Source organism: Pteropus medius, unplaced genomic scaffold (genome assembly GCF_902729225.1).
Source record: "Pteropus medius unplaced genomic scaffold, Ma_sr-lr_union100, whole genome shotgun sequence".
Lineage (NCBI taxonomy): Eukaryota > Metazoa > Chordata > Mammalia > Chiroptera > Pteropodidae > Pteropus > Pteropus medius.
The window spans coordinates 14,989,012-15,007,977 of NW_024351543.1; the positions used below are offsets into that span (position 1 = coordinate 14,989,012).

The 18,966-nt window shown below is 43.0% G+C and overlaps 1 protein-coding gene across 8 annotated transcripts in view; it reads left to right on the plus strand.

Moving 5' to 3' along the window:
• Window positions 1-18,966, plus strand: part of OSBPL10 (oxysterol binding protein like 10) — a 245,060-nt gene that overhangs the window by 193,006 nt on the left and 33,088 nt on the right. The window lies entirely within an intron of this gene.

The window sequence follows — 18,966 nt, forward strand, 5'->3', positions numbered from 1 at the left end:
GTGACAGATTTTTGAAAATAAGGTAATGTGCTGTTTTGATCCTTTGGATAATTCTTTTAACACACATTTTCAGTCTTAAAAGTTTGTTCAAAATATTTGACACATTTATTGTCAGCTGTTTGACCAAGGAGTGAGATAGCTATCATTGACTTATCATTGTTGAAAATGTATTGAATTCTGTGATAACCCCACAAAGTTTAATTCCAAGTGGTTGCTATGTAGGAAGTGTCTTTTAAAACATTTAGAATTTGTTACAAGTAGGTTTGTGTTTGGTGTGATTACCCTTCCCGCCCACCCCCCACCCTGTCATCAGGTGGTCTGATTGCCATCTCCTCCCTAGATCCTGGAGAACAAACACACTTTTTAAATCTCGCAGCTTTCGAATCACTAAATCTTAGGACTAGAGTCGTCTTTAGGGGTCAAATGGCCATTCCCCAAACTGGTGTGGCTGACTAACTTGCCAAGAGTCACAAAACTGGTCAGTAGTAGAGACAACATTGATATCCGGACTTCTTGCTCTCAAGCCCATGCCCTTTATCATATACTGTACCATCTTCTATATCCAGTAGGATTCTTACAGCTGCCAGTAAGAACCCAACAATTAACAGCTCAAGCAGGTTGATTTTCTCACACAGTAAGAATTCTGCCAGTTAGTGGTTCCAGGTTTGGTACAGCAACTAATGATGGCCTCAAAGAAGATATAGGCTTCTGGAAAACAGTATGGAAGTTGCTCAAAAAAATTAAAAATAGAACTACCATATAATAATACACAAAAACTCCCCTTTTGTGTATTTATCCAAAAGACTTGAACTCAAGATCACAAAGAGACATTTGCACTCCTATGTTCGTTGTAGCGTTATTCATAATTGCCAAGAGGTAGAAACAGTCTAACTGATCATCAGTGAATGAATGACTGAAGAAAATGTTGTATCCACATACAATGGATTATTATTCAGCCTTTAGAAAGAAGGAAATGCTGTCATATGCAGCAATGTGGACGAACCATGAGAACATTATGCTATAGTGAAATAACCCAGTCACAGAAGGACAAATACTGCATGGTTCCACTTATATGAGGTACATAAAGTAGTTAAACTCATAGAAACAATTCATGTTTCTATGTTCATGTTGCAGTTCATGTTGCAGCCCTAACCTCCAATGCAGCTGTATCTGGGAGGTAGAGTTTTTAGGAGGCAATTAAGGTTAAATGAGGTCATAAGGGTGGGGCTCTAACCTGTTAGGATTATAGTCTTATAAGGGGGAGAATGAAATCTCTCATTTTGTCTCTGCCCTATGAGGACACTGAGAGAAGGCAGCTGCCTGTAAATCAGGAAGACGGCCCTCACCAGAACCCAACCATGATGGCACCCCGATCTTGGACTTCCACCCTCTAGAACTATAAGAAAATAAATTTCTGTTGTTTAAACCACCTCGTATGTGGTATTTTGTTATGGTAGCTGGAGCTGACTAAGACACTGAGCTTATTAACTCCATGCATATTTCTCAATAGTTATACAGCAGGTTCTTAAATAACGACATCTTGTTTAACTTTTTTTTGTTATAATGTTGACAAGATGCCGTAGGAATTTAATTCTTGTTTATATCAATTAGCTTATGGTAAAATTGGTTTTGTTATGTCACTTCTGTTAAAGTCGCACAACCTATCGATGACATTGAGAAAGGACTTACTGTAATTATGTTTTATATCTTGAGATTAGAAGCAGGAGAAAAGGTTTTTAGACGAGTGATGTTCCAGGTTAGTAAGCCAAGACTGTGTAGGTGCCTTCCATGACTGAGAGCTCGTTTGTCTTACAAAAAAGTATTTTTCTTCCTTCCTTTCTTCTCTTGCTAACAAATCAAACAACAATCATAACCATCACACACAAACCTAAGCCCTGTGTGCATTTTTCAAGGGTTTCTTGAACTTGGTTTCTGGCAGTATTAATGAGCTCTCTGACTAGAAGGCATGACAGTACAATTTCCCGTGCAGCTTTGGGGATTAATTTAATTTTATGTTACTTTTTAAAGGACTTCCTCCCTCCATCCCTTTTTGCTTCCTTTTCCTCGTGCTCTTTTCGTAGGTGATAGAGAAAAGGGTTTTGTTTTCTTGGCTTCGTGTTGCTTTTATAAGAGAGAGGTAGGATATAGGGGAAGGTCCCAAATCATATTTTCTCAGGGGCCAGTAGGGTGTATTGGGGGCTTTTAATGGATTTCAACGGTGGAATAAGCAAGTCTTTGGGGGTAGCCTTAGGAGGAGTCACAAAGTTGCTCCCCTTCTCTCCCCTCCCCCCAGGCCAGTGTGGCTTTGTGACATAAACGTCCACCAGAGTGTTGGGGAGGTAGCCACCTTGGATTTGCCACTTGTGAGCTGGAGCCCTATGAAAAAAATCAGCACCGAGTGGTATAACCTCTTCTATCCCGTAGCAGTACCCAAAGGATTAAGAGCTTTGAAACTGGTGAATGAAAAGGGCTTAAAACACTGCATTGTTTTAGTATGGGTTTTCCCTCTTCCTCCTCTTCCTCCTCTTTGTCTTCTCATCATTCCTGTTACCACGAAGGGAGAAAGTCAGATCTGAACCAGAGGTGAAGAGTGGAGGAGATTGTAGCGAATGTGGTATGACAATTTTTAGTATTCTGTTGTTTCGGGTATTTATTCTCATCCTATAAATGTGATCCCAGATTTCACGACTTCCTCCATTTTCCCCCTTGCCTGCCTAGTCCCAAGAAATTATACCAGTATAAATGAGCTGTTCACCATCTGCCTGGATTACATTTTTATTTGCCCACGATGAATAACTATTCTCAAGGTGATTTATATGCTGCCTTGGATGGCGTTCACTTTCCTAAGATGGAAAGTCAACGCTCAGAGATTTATGATCTTGGGGAAAGAATGTGATGGAAGAGAAGAGTAAAATCTTTTCTCAAATACAGTGCTTTGGGCTTTGCCTGAATTAATCAATGAATTCTTGTATCCCTTTTGCAATTTGAATTGAGTTTTATAGATGGATTATGGGCTGTGAAGTGCAGGGGCTTACTGTGTACTAAATCATAATTGTAAATTAAAAAATTTTCGGTAACAACGATAGGTGTGAGCGACTAGGTGGAATGTAGATTGTGTGTGTCTTTGAATGAAACAGCAAGAGAATGAGAGAGCTGTAGAGTTGTCTAAGGTTTGGTAGCGATTTTCAGACCCTCTGTATGTAGAACTCAGCCACTTCTCCCAACACTTGAACAGACTTTACTTGCAACTGTTTGGCTGTCCATCCTGTCCCCAGTCACCCCAAGACCATAGTTCTCCTGGCCTCTGCAGATAGATTTAGAGCAGCAAGGACCAAGTGAAGTGAGCGGGCTCTGTGAGGTGACAAGTACAGTGAGGTGTCATGTGACATCCTGTCACCACCACCATCTTTTTCCTCCAATGACAGTGTACTTCCATCCTTCTTTCAAAAACCCCAGCCCCTTTTCTTTGTCTTTAGCCAGCTAAGTGGATACAGGGCTTATGTCATATGTGGCTCTCCTTGTTGGCTACGATAATCTTAGCAAATGACCTTGTTGTGAATAAGTTTAAGAAGAGTGGCGGGAATACAGCCACATGGAGGAAAAGGAAGTCATAACTTTTTTGGATAGGAAATTAAACATAATTGTTTTAGATAATTTGACTCTTGAGATGAGTAAAAAGTTTTTCAAAGTTCCAGGGGTATTTTGGAGAGAGGTACATTAAATGATTGCATTTCTAGGATCATAGGAACAAAGCTAATATTCTCTTTCTTGAACATTTTAGTATAATGTCAGTTTAAGTTGTCCCTCGAGTGAGGGTGGGGATTAGCATGATGTCTCTCTAGAGCCTCCACTAGAGAGGCTAACATAGCAGTTTGAACCCGAGCTCTTTGACTTACTGCCTGTGAGACTGGGAGCATGTGCATTATCAGAGGTAATGATCATAGTGATTTCCTGTTGGAAACATGAGAATTAGATGATCGTGTACTTTCCGTGTTCAGCTCAATGCCTGACACACAGTAGGTATTCAACAGCCAAATTATCTAAAAGAAGATCTCTCATTCTTATTATTTTGTATCGTCTACCGATTGCTTCTTCAAGGAATCTGTGTTCTTAAACGATATAAATAAAAGGCTTGCTTTTGTGAGATGGGCACCCTGACATTTATGAAGCCTTTCTGGTAAGGCTCAGGAGTAACCATGATGCCATCTGTTCCTCACTTCTGCAGGGCACAAGGGGTCTCCACTCACCTGGTTAAGAACCACTGATCTCATAGAGCAGTATATAAAATGGACAGGTATGCGATTGTTTCCATTCCTTTTAACAGCTGCAAAGCATTCAACTCGATGAATGTATTGTAATTCATGGAATCATATAGTTTAATTTATTTAATCAGGGCCTATGAGAGACATTTAGGTTGTACAGTTTTTCTTTTACAAATAGTGCTTTACACATATTTTGCACACTTAGGCAAATATCTTATACAGGGAAACCATCTAGCAGTGGAATTTAAGTGGAATTCAGTTAACAAATGTGGGAATTTAAAATTTTGTTAGGTATCACCATACTGCCTCCAAGATTGAGCCAAATTTATACTCCCGCAGCAATGCGTGAAGACTGTTATTTTCCTGTACCTTTGTCATTAAGAATGAATATCACGTTCCTATTTTCTTACCAGTTTTTTTAGAGGAAAAATGGCATCTTGTTTTAATTTCTGTTTTTATAATTATGAAGTTAAGAATATGTTTCACATATTTATTGCCATTTGCATTGCTCTTGTTTGTAATGTCTTGTTCATAGCCTTTGCACATTTTTCAATTTGGTTGGACTTTCTAATGTTTCATAAGAATTCTTTTTGTAGTAAGCCAATTAGTTCTCTATAATGTAGGGCAAGTATTTTGTCCACTTTTTGGGTGTACTTTTAGAAGTAAGAAGTGACGGGCAACAACGATGGTTACAGTCACCACTGTAAAATTTTTTCCCATGAAGGATCCCTTGGCTTAAATAAATTTGAGAGTCAGACTTCTCTTACATCCTTTCATAACTTAGCCTTAGTTTCAAACGAAGCTCCAGAATTTTGTGTGTTGCTGTCTAGGACCACTTACTGGGGTGAGTCACTGTGTTGCTCTCTTTGTTTTGACCGTATTGTTGGGAGGTACACCAGCTATAGGAATGTACATGAACCGACATATGCAGTTATCCTTTCTGGGAAGGTCATCTGAGCAGGAATCAAGCAGTCCTCTCATTAAGAGCATTGGCTTTGTGCAGTGCTTGTTTTTCCTGCCCTCACCTTCTCCCTGGTCTGTCTTCTTGCTCCAAAGTAGATGTCAAAATGAGATTCATTCTGTGGTGGTTCCGGTTTGGACTCTCCATCTCCGTTCCAGGGTCTGATGTTGCTGGTTTTTAAGGCAGTTTTATACAGGTACTTATCAAGTTTAAAAAAAAAAAATTTTTTTTAATATTTCCAAAAATGAAGCACCTAATGTCCGAAGCTCTTAGTTTTTTATTTTTTATAATTTATTTTTTATTTTATTTTTTTAGTTCTAAAGACCTTGGATTGTGGATGACATGTTAAAGAATCCAGTTAAATATTAATTTCAAATCAAGTATTACATAGCATGAGTTATTTTTAAACTCGCATGAGAGGTGTGTTTCATGATCGTGCTTTGTGAATGGGGTGAGGACTTACTGTTCAGGACTAGAACATTTGTCACAATGTCTACCCAAGTGACAGAAAACCTGGCTTCGAGAGTTGTCATGGGGCTATGTTACTTTGGAAAAATGGAAAGTCTGTGCATCAGAGTGATCTAAACAACAATGGCAACAACAAAACAAGAACTCGATATTTGTAAGAGTTGTAAATCCTACGTGAGTGTATTTACACCTTAAAATTCACTTGCTACTTTTCGCGCTAAACATAATACTCTCACAGTTCTGATCATTTAAAGTGCTCATCACACACTCTTCATGTTACATTAGGATGATTACAGCTGTCTCACAAAGTTCCCCTTGAAGTTTTTACAGAATGAAGCATTTGAGAGTGGGCAAAGTGGAATATGATAATGTGACAGTTTTTAAAGTAGAAGACATAGTAAGCCTCGTTTGGATTTTATGGCAGTGGAATACTATGAAAAAAACATGAATTGCTGTAATTACCTTCTTAGAATCCTGAGTATCAATTCACATTTGAATACAAGTACAGGGAAACCTTCCTTTAATATCCTCTGTCACGGTGGCTAGAAAAATGGACACACATAATGCAAATTAAAAAGCAGAGAAAGTGCCTACTATTGGAGCCAAAAAGTACTGAGTGGGAGTTAGAGATCGTAGCCTTAAGAGAGCCTCGTTGGTACTTCCTCATCATAAAATTAAAAGCTGTAGTGGTTTTGTTTTTGGTTTCTTTCTTTCTTTTTTTTCCCTGCCAAACACTAGAACCTGTTTTCTCCCAGATGCTTTTCCCTTGGTTTGTTAATATTTACAGAAATCAGGGCATCATAAACATGTGCCAGAACGCTTTGTAAGAAAAGTAAAAAGTATAAAATTGCCTGGTTTGTTTCTAAAATTCCTAGCTCTTAACCTACTGTGGTGTATGTACTAAGTCATTGGGTCTTTTGAGAATCAGATGATAATTCAGAAACTCTAGCTCTTGAAATGAAATGGCAGAGAGATTGGCCTGATTTTGATCCTTCAGAGCCTGGGAAGCAACTGTGTATGTAATGATAGGTGCCTGGTACACAAGAAGTCCTCAGTGAATGTGTGTTCTCTGCGGCCTGGAGAGAACATTATCTGCAGAAGAGTTTTTAATGCACTTTGCCTTTTCCATTATTCATGATGCAATCCCTTTTTGCCTATAAAGAACAGTAAATGCCTCTTGCTTCTAATGACTTGTAAATCAAAACTGTTCTGTGGTTTGCAACGCCACTGGTTATTTCCTTTGTTAGCACACCCTCCTAGAATTACCACTGGAGAGAATCAAATGGGAATTTCCAAGGGAGAGGCATAAATGATTAATATGGACAGATAAAATTCAAAGTTGGAATTAAACTACTGTCTGGTGCAGCCACTGATGAAAATACAATCACTCTCTTCCAATCAAAGTTTACAGCTTTCTGATTCTGGTTTAGGGCCATCAGGTGAAATTTCTAAAACCTGGTCTAATGTTGAGAAATACAATTTCCTCATTCAACTTGTGACTACGCAAGGTTTTGAGAAAAAGTTGTCCATTTGTCTGTGTTTGGATCCCCCCAGGATCGAAGGCCATGCCGTGTCCACACCAGGCACTGAGGATCGGGCATGGAGAATCAGAAGGGGCCAGTAACACATCACTCGCTGCAGCCTTTGCTGGGTGCCAGGCCTCTAACATGCCCACCACTTTTCTCTGCTGTTCCTCACAGCTGCTATGGCCTGTGATCGTTAGATCAGTTTCTCAAATGCCAGCCTGCTCCCGAATCCCCTGCAGGGCTTGGTAAAGCACAGGTTCTGCAGGGAGCAGGAGAAGAAATGGGGAGCTGTTCAATGGGTGTAGTTTGTTTTGCAAGATGAAAAAGTTCTAGAAATCTGTTGCACAACAATGCGAATATAGTTAACCCTGCTGAACTGTACACTTAAAAATAGTTAAGATGGTAAAAAAATTTAATTGGATATAAAGCAATACATTTGTCATAACTCATGGGACTATACACTAAAGTATGTACATTGCACCATATTTAAAATATACTTTGATTAAAAAAGTAAAAACCAGCAGACAAACATACACAAGTCTGGGCTGCTTCTCTCCAGAGTTTCTGATTCTGTAAGTCTGGGATGGGGCCCTAGTGTTTGCATTTCTATCGAGTTCCCTAAGTGGGCTGCAGGTCTGGGACCACAGGTTGAAGAGGCTTCATTTAGAGCTGCTCTGCATACTGTCACTGCTTTGCATCTTTCTTCCCGACCGTCCCTTAGAGTTCAAGTCCATGACTGCACATAATTTGTGGAAAAAGCAAGGCAGTTTAGCTAACAGTGGAATCGAGTTTAGAGTCTGAAAGAATCACTAATGTGGTGCCATGAACTTCAGTTTCATTGTTTACTTTCTGAACAAAGGCATTTGCCATCTGCAGAATCAGAAGAAACATCACCTAGCACAAAGCATAAATCAATAATAATTTAAACCATGGATATAGAAAGCTAGAATTCTATTCTTGACATTCGTCAGCGGTTACAGTGGAAAGCAAATCGTAGGTAGAATTCCTTTAAGTTTTTGGGCACAGAATCATTTGGATATCCAAAATATATCGGTCCTTCATCATTTTGTTTCTGAAGTGAAAGTGCCTGTAAAATTATTCTTTTGTGCTTCATTAGGAATTTTAGGTTTTCATAATTAGCTGTTTTCATGGAGCTTTATATTACCAAGAAGTTAAGAAAAGATAGGCATGGAGAGCATTTGAGATCTTGATCTGTGGCACGTGTCATCAGTTTGGTCCAAATAAACTTTATTTAAAAATCTCAAAGTAAGCACAGTAGTAACCAGTGAGTGACCCCAGTGACGCTTTCACGTGGGGTTTTAGAGATGGGAGAGATTGCTCCTGTCTTGGGGTTGCGGAGCCTGCATCTTGGCACAGGTGCTGTTTTTGCAAAGAAATAACAAATGGTGGAAGATGTAGAAATGAATTGGGAGGACATTAAAAGTGCAGAGTGGTACTGTCCAGTATAGCTTACCATGGTGATAAAAATGTTTGTATACTGACCAGTACGATAGCCACTAGGCACATGTGGCTCCTGGGTACTTAAAATGTGGCTAGTGCCACTGAAGAACCGAATTTTAAATTTGATTTGATTTTGATTGATTTAAGTAGCTCTATGTGGCTAGCGGCTACTGCATTGGGCAGCACGTGTCTGTGTATGTGCTGGAGTCAGTGGAGGCTGGAGGAGGCCAGGTGAGCAACAGGGCAGAAAGTGAGAAAGAAAGCCTTAAATGTTGGGCTGCGTGAGTGGATAGTTTTCTCTGGGCAATGGAACAGCATCGGAGACTTTTGAATAGGGAACTGTTTGGAGAAGGACTCTCGTGGTGTGATATAAGACAAAGCGTAAGAGGGGGCGTCCAGAGCAGAAAGATGATCTGGGGCGTGTTAGGATCATACAATGATGGGCCTAAGGCCTAGAGTGTGATAGCGGAGATGGGGAAAGAAGGGGTGTGGACCAATTGGAGGCCTGGATGTCGGGATGCTGCGGCGGGGTCGGCCCACCCGCAGGCCTCGAGCCTGGTTGACTACGAGGATGGCGAGCAAAATACAGAAGTTGGGATGCCAGTGGGGCCCTTTTAAGGTGCGTGTGGATCTGAGAGGAGGAGAGGAGGTAAGATTATAATCGCTTTCCTCCCAGTTTAATGCTACCTGGATGTTTTGTATCGCTCGTGGTTTACTAAGATAATTCCATCTGCAGACATTGTTGGCCAGTCACTTTCGCTTCTGGCTCCACCTGCTGCCTTCAGTACTTCCCCCCACCCCCCATCTGCCTGCCACCAGCTTACTGCTTCTCCGTGATTATCGGGCCCATCACAACACCACTGTCTGCCCAGCAAGGCCTCAGTTTCCAGGAGGATGGAGGCCATGTCCTATGCCATCTGTATTCCTCTACTGTGCCTAACACAGAGCCTGACACATCTATTTACTGAATGAAGGGAAAGGAGAGAGAGGCAGCACTGGGAGCACTACCTCCCAGCATGTGTCAGTCTCCCTCACACTGGACTGTTGCTGCAGAAATCTTCCAGAATGGCCCTCAGTGCCCCCATCGTGCCTGCCCATACTCACACCACTGGCTAATTAACCCTTCTTTCCCTTGGGGCCTGGGTCGTAGTCTTCAGCCTCTTAGAAACCTTCAGTGGTTTCTTTTTTCCATGGGGAAAGCCAAGTGTTTATTACTTCATTTACTCATTCAACTAATATGTCAGTGTCAACGTACTGTTTTTGTTGATAGAGATACAACAGTGAACAGAATACCGTCCTGGTTCTTGTGAGCTGACATTCTACAGGGGGTGATATGAAAAGTCAGTATGTGATAAACATGATTGAGAGTGATCAGCGCTGAGAGAAGCAGACCTGTGGAGAAGCGAACAGGGACAGAGGGAGGTGTGGCGAGTGGTGCCTTTAGATGATGATCAGGCAGCCGCTCTGGTCAGGTGACAGTCGAGTAAAAATCTGAAGTGAGGGAGTGAGCCATGCACAGATCTGGAAGAAGGAAGAGTAATAGCAGCAGGTTGCAAAGGCCCTCAGGTAGGCGGGTAGGAGCAGAAGGTGGCTGGTAGGGGATGCGTGAACAAGGGGGAGGGAGCGTGGTGGGAAGGAAGGTATGGGAAGTGATAGAGCAAGGTCACATAGGACCTCGTGGGCCACAGGAAGGACTTCAAAATTTATTGTGAATGAAATGGGGAAGGTTTTGATCATTGGAGTTACATCGTCTGCTTTATGATTTTTTTAAAATTAAGTTTATTGGGGTAACATTGGTTAATACAATTATATAATTTTCAGATATACATTGTAATTTAACATCTGTATGGTTTATTCTGCTTTATGGCTTAAGATGCCTTGTGGCTACCGTGAGGAGACAGACTATAGAGCAGGGGGACAAGGAGACCGATTGGGAGGCTGTCGCACTAATTGAGTGATGACGGTGCCTTGTGCCTATCAGGGTGGTGGAGGTCGTGAGAGGCGATCGGATCTGGATATAATTGGCAGGGTTTCGGATGGGTGCAAAGCGGCGAGAGCATGAGCAGGAGTCACAGATGGTGCCAAGGCTTATCCTGAGAGACTGAGATGTTGTTTGCTGAGGTGGGGAGGGTCACATTTTGGAGATGTGAATCGAACCATATAAAGATAGTCTTTTGTGGTCGGCTGTCCTTTTAATTTTTCAATCAGGATTTTTGTCCTTGCACATTCAAGTTTTCCTCATTTTTCTTTAGTTTTATTCATTTGTTCCTTAAAAATTTTTTTGTTGTCAAGCATCTATTGAGAAAAACCAGCCTTTTTGTTGGGATTCTAGAAGTGAATGCCTGAATTAGACAGGATTCCTGTCATCAAGGGGTTCTAAGTAGGGTAAACTGACAACCACGTGGCCAGCACTCACCACTTCTGAGATCCCAGCTGTTACCAGTCGATCTCAGCGTTTTTCTCCTGGATTCTGAGGTGTCTTCTAAGTCCACCCAGAACCCTAACTAGCCCGCCCAGATAATCACTGTTTTTCTACCAAAAGAGACTTGACACTCTTGCTCCAGTGAGAAAGCAGATGTGCAGTTGCATAAATACAGTTTAGTCAGTGCCAGACTGGGTGTGTACTGAGCACTTAGGGAGTCCTCCTTAGGATAGAGCTGCCCGTACTGCCCAATGTGGTCGAACTGCCTCAGATGATGAGTTGGGCTGGCAGAAGGGAGGATCTGTGAACCTCTCCTCAAACAGAATGCTAGCTTGTCTTAAGCAGTCTTATATGTAATATCTAATGTGTTGCTTTGCCAGCTGTGAGTGTTCACGAGGGCTGGGGTGTGGATAACTCTCTCAGGCCTGATGCCTGCTTACCATTCAGCCCACCCTAAGAGAGGGTGTTAATGTCTTTAAACCATTGCTTTTCCTCTTATTAGAGGCCAGGAAGGCTAGAATAGGTCTTGAAGGAGTTTTTTTGCTAACTTTCCAGGGCCTTCTAGAGAACTTGGGAAGCTGTGGATGGCAGGCCCACTGGTCCTGTGACTACAGACCACTGCTGGTCTTCCGGGGCTGGTTGATAGAGTGCATTTTCCTGTTCACTGCCCTTGCTGCTTTGTGTTTGTCTCGTGTGGTTCCCAGATGTGCCTGTGACTTTGGCTGAGATTATTTTCTGGAAATTTCTATGAATCCCTTCCTGGTGCAACCCCAGATCCTTGAGGTTCAGGCCATAAGCTCTTTGGGGGAACTGGACCTTTGCATCCTCAGAGCCCACAGTGTCCTTGTTTCTGGGGATGGCCTGGGAAAGAAGCTTGGGCCTCATCACACAGCTTCCAGGGAGCTGCGGCCGGAGGGGAGGGGAAGGGCACAGCAGGAGGTTGGGGGCACGTTAGCAGTGGCTTCTAGATCAACATGGCCACAAGTACTACTGCGGAAGCCGCAGGCCTCATGAGGGCAGTGGCCGTTCACTAGCATTTCCTCTGTGGCCGGCGCTGGGCTTGGTGCTTACCGTGCGTTGTCTTCTCCAGGCCTCTCATCAGTCCTCCAGGGTGTGGCTAGTGCCATCTCCATGTCACAGACCAGGAGCCTGGGCCTAACAGGCGGAAGGTAGTAGGTTCAGGATTTATATCCGGTGCCGTCTCTCTGTAGCCAAAGCTCAGAGCTCTCCCTTTACGTTACTGCCTCCCAAAGCTCTGGGGATTGCGTTGTCTGTTTTTTTGTGGCCTCTTTCTTTTCCTCCTTGTGATTTTTATCCCATGCTAACAAGCTTCCTCTGAGTTTGGAAATGTTACCTGTGCTGCTTGCGCAACACCAGAACGAGGGCCGAGTTGGCCCGTGCACACCAACCTCACACACCTTTGCTGTGAGGAAGGTCTTGCTGAGCCCTGGCCAGGCTATACATTCAGTGCTGGATTTGGTTTGAAAGTGCTAGTCTTTTGCCAGTTGAGATAATGTCACAAAGCACCTGACACAGCGCTTGGCACCTCGGCCCGTCACGTTTGCTCCCTTCCCTTTACTCCTGGCTGCAGGCTGATGCCAAAGGAACTGAAACGTGTGGTTTGTGGCCTCTCGATTCCTGCATGCTGGTGGCCAGGACTCTGATCGGTGTGTGTCAGAAGCCACAACTGCATTTGCTGCTGCTGCTGCTTTAGATTTTCTTTTTCTTTAGATTTCCTTTGCTCTTTCTCAATTCCTTTCTTTTATGCTTTCATTTAGAAGTGGTTTCCAAGCAGATATGTAGAAATTAGAAAAGGACAGATGCTGCTATTTCCACGAATGCTCCCCCCAAATGTCTTTAAGGGAACCCTTTTGAATTCTCTTGGTGTAACTGTTCCTGATTATCTTAGCTGACGATGAATGCCCCACCCCCATCCCTCCCCTCCCCGGAAGTGACTTCCTTTTCCCTTCCAAGGTGTGTTTTATTTAAAATTAACCTTTCTGCAGGTCGGCCCCTTTGCTCAGGAAGAGCATCTGTCTTTCCAGTCTGTGAGAGCCAAGTGTGGCAAATGTGTGTGTATGTGTGGTTAGAGCAAGAAAGCCAGCACATCCACTGGGAGGCGGCAGAAGGATTGTGATGTCAGTGGCAACCAACTCAGCATCTCAAAAATGGCAGCCGGGACCAGCCTACTGTGTGGACATGCTTGTACTGGAACCGGCTAAGGATAAGAGCCAACTTCTCAGTCGGGTTTTCTCCCGTGGTGGCCTCATTGTACCTACCTCCAAATGGCAAAATAAGATCTTCTAAGTACGGTAGTGGCCTTCAAGGCACAGTTGGTCATCTGACTTCGGACGTGGCGTTCAATAGAAGACAGTACATGTGAGGAGGCTTCAACAGCCGCCCTGCATCAGGGCTAAGGGGCGTCAGCTGGACGACGGGACGCCATCCGAAGACATGTGTCTGACTTCAGGCTTTTTGGCATGACTTCTGACCAGAGGAGAGCATCCACCCAGTCAACAGAGAGACCAGACCCTCCACCCAGCGCAGATGGCCTCCTTTTGGGGATTTAGAGACGGGCACCAGAGACACTCTTCTGGAGGAGAAATCCCACCTTTGCTAAGCATGGGATGGACAGTAGGTCATCAGGAGCAGCCACTTTACGTTCATATGACAAAACTTTATGTCTGTGCATGTCCTCGGGAAATAACTTTTTCCAAGCGTGTGACCTGCCTTTGTTAGTCATGCGATAAAAATTTCTTATTGGGGGATGAGAGACAAAAAGGCCAAGTGAAATTTGCCAGACTGCTGGTCATCTTTGTGTGCCCTAGGCTATGCCGATGTTAGTGACTCGTGGACAGGGTTGGACTGGGTCTCCGGATGTAGCTGTGTCAGTTTTCATGACCTTGGGCTGTTATATGGGGCTTCTTGGGATGTAAAATATTACTAATGTGTCGATCGATACACTATGAGGATCAAGTAATGATTGTGATAATTTGGTTAAATATGCTGCGAATATTGAAATGAAAAAAAATAGTGAGACAAAAGGGACTAAATCCACTTGTGATAATTTGGTTAAATATGCTGTGAATATTGAAATGAAAAAAAATAGTGAGACAAAAGGGACTAAATCCTTGGTTTTATGCATTCTGTAAATGTCAGCAGTGGCAACACCATTATCGTTAGAACTGAAAAAAAAAAAAATTGGTTCGGTAGTTGGTTCCTGGGTCCTTGTACCACTTAGACCCTTAGACCCCTCGCTTCTCTTCCAGTATTCGCTGTTTCTTTATTTGTCCCCTTTGTCTTCTATTTACCTACTCTTCCAATCTCTCTGGCCCTCCAACCTCTAGCCACCTTTCTACTTCACATTGCTATTTTTTCTAGAACCTCTCGCTTTCTGGCAAATCAGCTTCCATGGACTCTTACCCCCTAGTGATCAGAAATGAACTTGCCCTGGTGGTCACTACTGCATGTTATTGCGTGTTCTGTGTCATGGTGGAATTGAGAAGTAAGTGACATAGGCGGTCACGCCATTCCCCGGTTACTGCTTTGCCCTGCTGCCGTACGTCATGATGTTTCTCTCATTTGAGGTTATCTGAGGGGAGTGCTTTGAGTCTTCTCCCCTACCACCCACCTTTCTGTGATCTTCAGAATACCAGATACACGTTTTTGACATGACTGGGTTTCCCCATTTTCCAGTGGAGACAATATCTGGACACTATTTGGTTTTTGTCAATCAGTACCAAAGTTCTTTGGCATGAATCAGTTTACCCTGTGCCTCCATGCCAAGGTAACAGTGTGCAGGGAGAGATAGATGCCAGGCTTCCAAATGATTGATTGAGCTGCAGTATGCTCACTGCTAGAAGAGAATTTGATATTCATGCTCTAGCTGGCTTTATTTTCTGTCCTTGGTCAGGTGGATTTTCAGAATAATTGCAGATCACTTGAACTCAGTGGGTTGTTTTTCTGTTAAAGGTATTGTCTACTTAATAATACCAATTTTTGGATGCTTATTGGGCAGAAGATGGGTGTAGGAGGCCACTTTCTCCTTGCCAGAGTAGACCTCTCACGCCTGCATGTCTATGATTTAAGGGCTCTGGCGTGGAATTGCTCCCTCTTCAACATGAAAAAGGCTTCTTTAAAGGTTGGGTAATGCAGCTGCATAGGCCTCTCACTATGCCTCGAATCTAAGGATTCAGCCCTCTGAGTTTAGATACTAGGTTATTAGATATTTCCAAATAAAGAGGACATTAGTAAGTTAAATTTCTTATATTGGCCCCAGCTGTCTGAGTGCCAGGTCTTAGTAAAGAAAGGAAGAGAGATATTTGTGAAGAAAGAAGGATGGGTTGGTTGTACACTGTCAGAGGAAGGGAAAATAAAAAAGAGGCTCTAGGAACGGATGTAGATTTGGGAGCGTGGGGTGGAGTGAGGCCTGCGATAGGGAAGTGAGTGGACTCTGAAGATAAATGTCCGTTTCATGGTATTCCCTGAAACTGACCCAAACTGTAACATTATATGTGTATTGAATGAAATAGATTGGAATTTCAGTCTTACTTGGAATATGCATTGAAGAATTAAGATTTTTGTCAAAAAGAAGAGATGAAAGCAAAGTTCAGTGTTCCTCCTACAGCAGTGTCCCCCTTAAGAAGAACACAGGTCGTGATTTTGCCCTTGGCTTTGGCCCTCTGCACGGTCTGATGGATTTGCTCTTTCCTGCTGGGTAGGAAGTGGAGGTCTGTGGTTAAAGGCAGGGGCACATCTGCAGGGCTGTCACAATCTGATTAGACCACTTCTCACCCTGAGAGTTCATCTCTCTTACCTGATCCTCAGACCCTTCGGTTCTTGAGAGGCCTGAGGTTAGCGCAAGGACAGAAACACTTCTAAGAATCCGAGTGCATGGACTCTCTCTCTAGAAAAATGCCCAGACACATGATTTTTATATCAAATGTCAAAGGTAGTATTAGATACCTTAAGGAGTGTCCACAGGGCCCAGATTAAGAACCCTTGTTTTGGGGCACAGGTCACTGCTGAGTCACCAAGGAGTGTCCCTAAACCCCAGCCTGCCATGTGGCTTTTTCCTATCCATTAAATGTCCTTGTCCCTTCCCCCCATTTGCTAATAGGCATGAGTCACTTGATTTTTGTAGCACCAGATGCCCTGAGGTGTTCATGTGGAGAAATATTGAGTCATAATTTTTGTTTTTATTAAAAAAAGCTTCATTATTCCAAAGCCTATTTCTCTTTAAAACATATTTTAATTCCATTTTATTTTTAAGTTTGCATACCTGTTTTTTTTAGTGGCTGGCCGGCTCATTTGCCAGGATCTCTGGGGGATGGGGTATTTGAAAATTCTTCTTAAGTCTTACGAACTTTTTCAGCATTATGAAACCATCTCTCATTTTCAGTTTTCTTCTGAGATGGGGAAACACTGTTCTGCCACCTTTGATCACCTCAAGACAATTGTCTTTGCTTTACAAGCAGAAATCCATAGGGACCAGAGGATGTGGGCATGCAGGGGCCCCCAGGAGAGAAGCAGAACCCCGAGAGAGTGCGGGTGACAATGCAGATGAGCACGTGGGCCTGATGATGGAGAACAGACTAAGAGCTGGCTACCATTATCACTGTTTCGGATTTCACATCAAAGTAGCAGAATCAAACTCTTGACCCTAAAAGGGAAGAAATCCTGGCTATTCAAATCTTCCATTTCTTGCAGTGCCTGCTAACAGCGAGTGCTTTGCACATGCCGACAGATTTGTGTTTCCGTTGCCAACAGATGTCTTTCAAACTGAGCCGACCTGTCGAACAGTTCTGCCTTTCAATCTATGATCCCTCATTTTGGACCCAAATCAGAGGTGGTGTCACCTTTCTGCAAATGGACCGAGGTCCAGTATGGGTGGAATTGCGGTGTCATCTAAGATGTTTACTAACAATGTGATAAATGAAATCAGCTTTTGTTTTTTGACCATGATGATTTACTTGAGGTTAGTAGAGAAGATAATTTTTTGCAGATCATACTGTGAGAAATAGGGCAAGTTCTCAGAAGTTGTGGGAGACAGAAATATTGCTGGACCTTTGTTTAAGCTTAAGGCAGAGTTAGGTAAGGCTGTGAGCCAATGAGGCAGGTGTGTATTAGGCTCCCTATGGTCTGTCTTCTCTTGGCAGGACTTCAGGGCCCCCAGGAGCTCTGGCCACAGGTCACCTGGAGTGAATCAGCTTCTGGGGACTGTGTACCAGCTTTCATTCTCTCTGCTGGAACCAGTGTCTCTGAGAGTCGTCATCAGACAGAGAGGAAATGTGATGTTGATTGAAGTGGGACCAGCTGGAGAAGTTTATGTGCACATTAATGTGTGTTCTTAGTATCATGTGGCAGGATCCTACCAAAGGCTTCCTGGCTACTGGGATCTGGGACAGACAAGCTGGGTTCAATTTTCAAGTAAGACAGACAGCAGGAGGAGGTGGTGGTCCCATGTGGTCTGTAAACACGTTGCACTGAGTGTGGCAATGAATGGGAAAGATGGTGATTTCCCCGTGCACTGGCTTGTGGGCAAATGGGAAATCAGATTTTCAGAAGAAAGAATCATCCTTTGCTTCATAAAGCTTGTGGCTGCCTCGCTTGAGCTATTGATTTGTTTAGTTTTCAATCAGTACAATTAATTGTGAGAACAATTAATTTCAAGCAGGAATAATTGCACTCAAAATGTAGCTACCTTTCTGGTTGAGATGTTTAAGGACTTTGCGCACCACTCCCACCCCCTTGGGTACATAGTGATAGCTCGATTTGTTTTTGAGTGTCCTTTTTTCTCCCAAAGCAAGATGCCCAGGCAGTGCCCTCTACCCCAGCTGCCCTGGGTTGAAAAGAAATCTGATACAAATTATTGCCTACCAGGTCTCCACAAAGAAGTAGCAACAGCAGCACCTTTGCCACTGGAAGAGATTGTGTCTGAGTTCTCTGACTTCCCGGCATGGAATCAGGGCAGCCCAGACCCCCACCCGCCATCCCAGGCTTCTCACTGGTTAGTCTTCTCTGGAACGGGATAGAATCAGGTGTCCTCAGTTATTTTAGTATATTCTAGCAAAGCAACTTGCCTATGATGTCAGCTAACACACATTGCGATGAGGCCAGAGAACCAGGCATGCGATGAAGGAAACTCAGCTCTTGGCTGAGGGAAAGTCCTGTGGGCAGCACTGATGAACCACCATTGTCTATCCAGAATTGGGGTGACTCTCTATGGAAGATGTCTATTTCAATGGAAACTTTAAAAATGCCTACCCTGGGGAGGGGAGCAGCACTGTATTCCCTCTCTGACATGCTGGTAGGGAATGGCTGGCACGTGTATGTTAAGCCAGACAAGTGCAACCACCTCGATCACTAAAATAACCTTTGCATATTGGAAGTGCCTTTAGATAAAATGATTCTGTCTAACGAGGTTTACAAATCATTATTTTTTGCATGGACATGTGGGCAAGTCTGTATCCTTTTATATTTAATATCTTTGAGCTCTTGCATCGCTGTATATTAAGTTCATTATGTCACATCTGTCACTGATAATTAGAAACGATTGTAAAATGTGTTGTGCAGAGTGTTTTTGCTTACATATAAACAAGTACCATGAGAACATAGATAAATGTGGAATGGAGGAATGAGTGACTTTTTTCAACAGAAATCCGAGGACAGCTTTACACCCTGGCCAGAGTTCTTGATTTTTGGGTATTGGAAAATTCTGTGCTCAGTCATTCCGTTCGCACATTTTGTTTATTAACTTGCCTGTTTTCTATGTCATTGGAAAAATTGGAACCAAACAATCGAATTAATAAACTTGCTCTGAGGAAAGCAGGGTCTGTGGGCCAGCATGAATCTCAGCATTATATA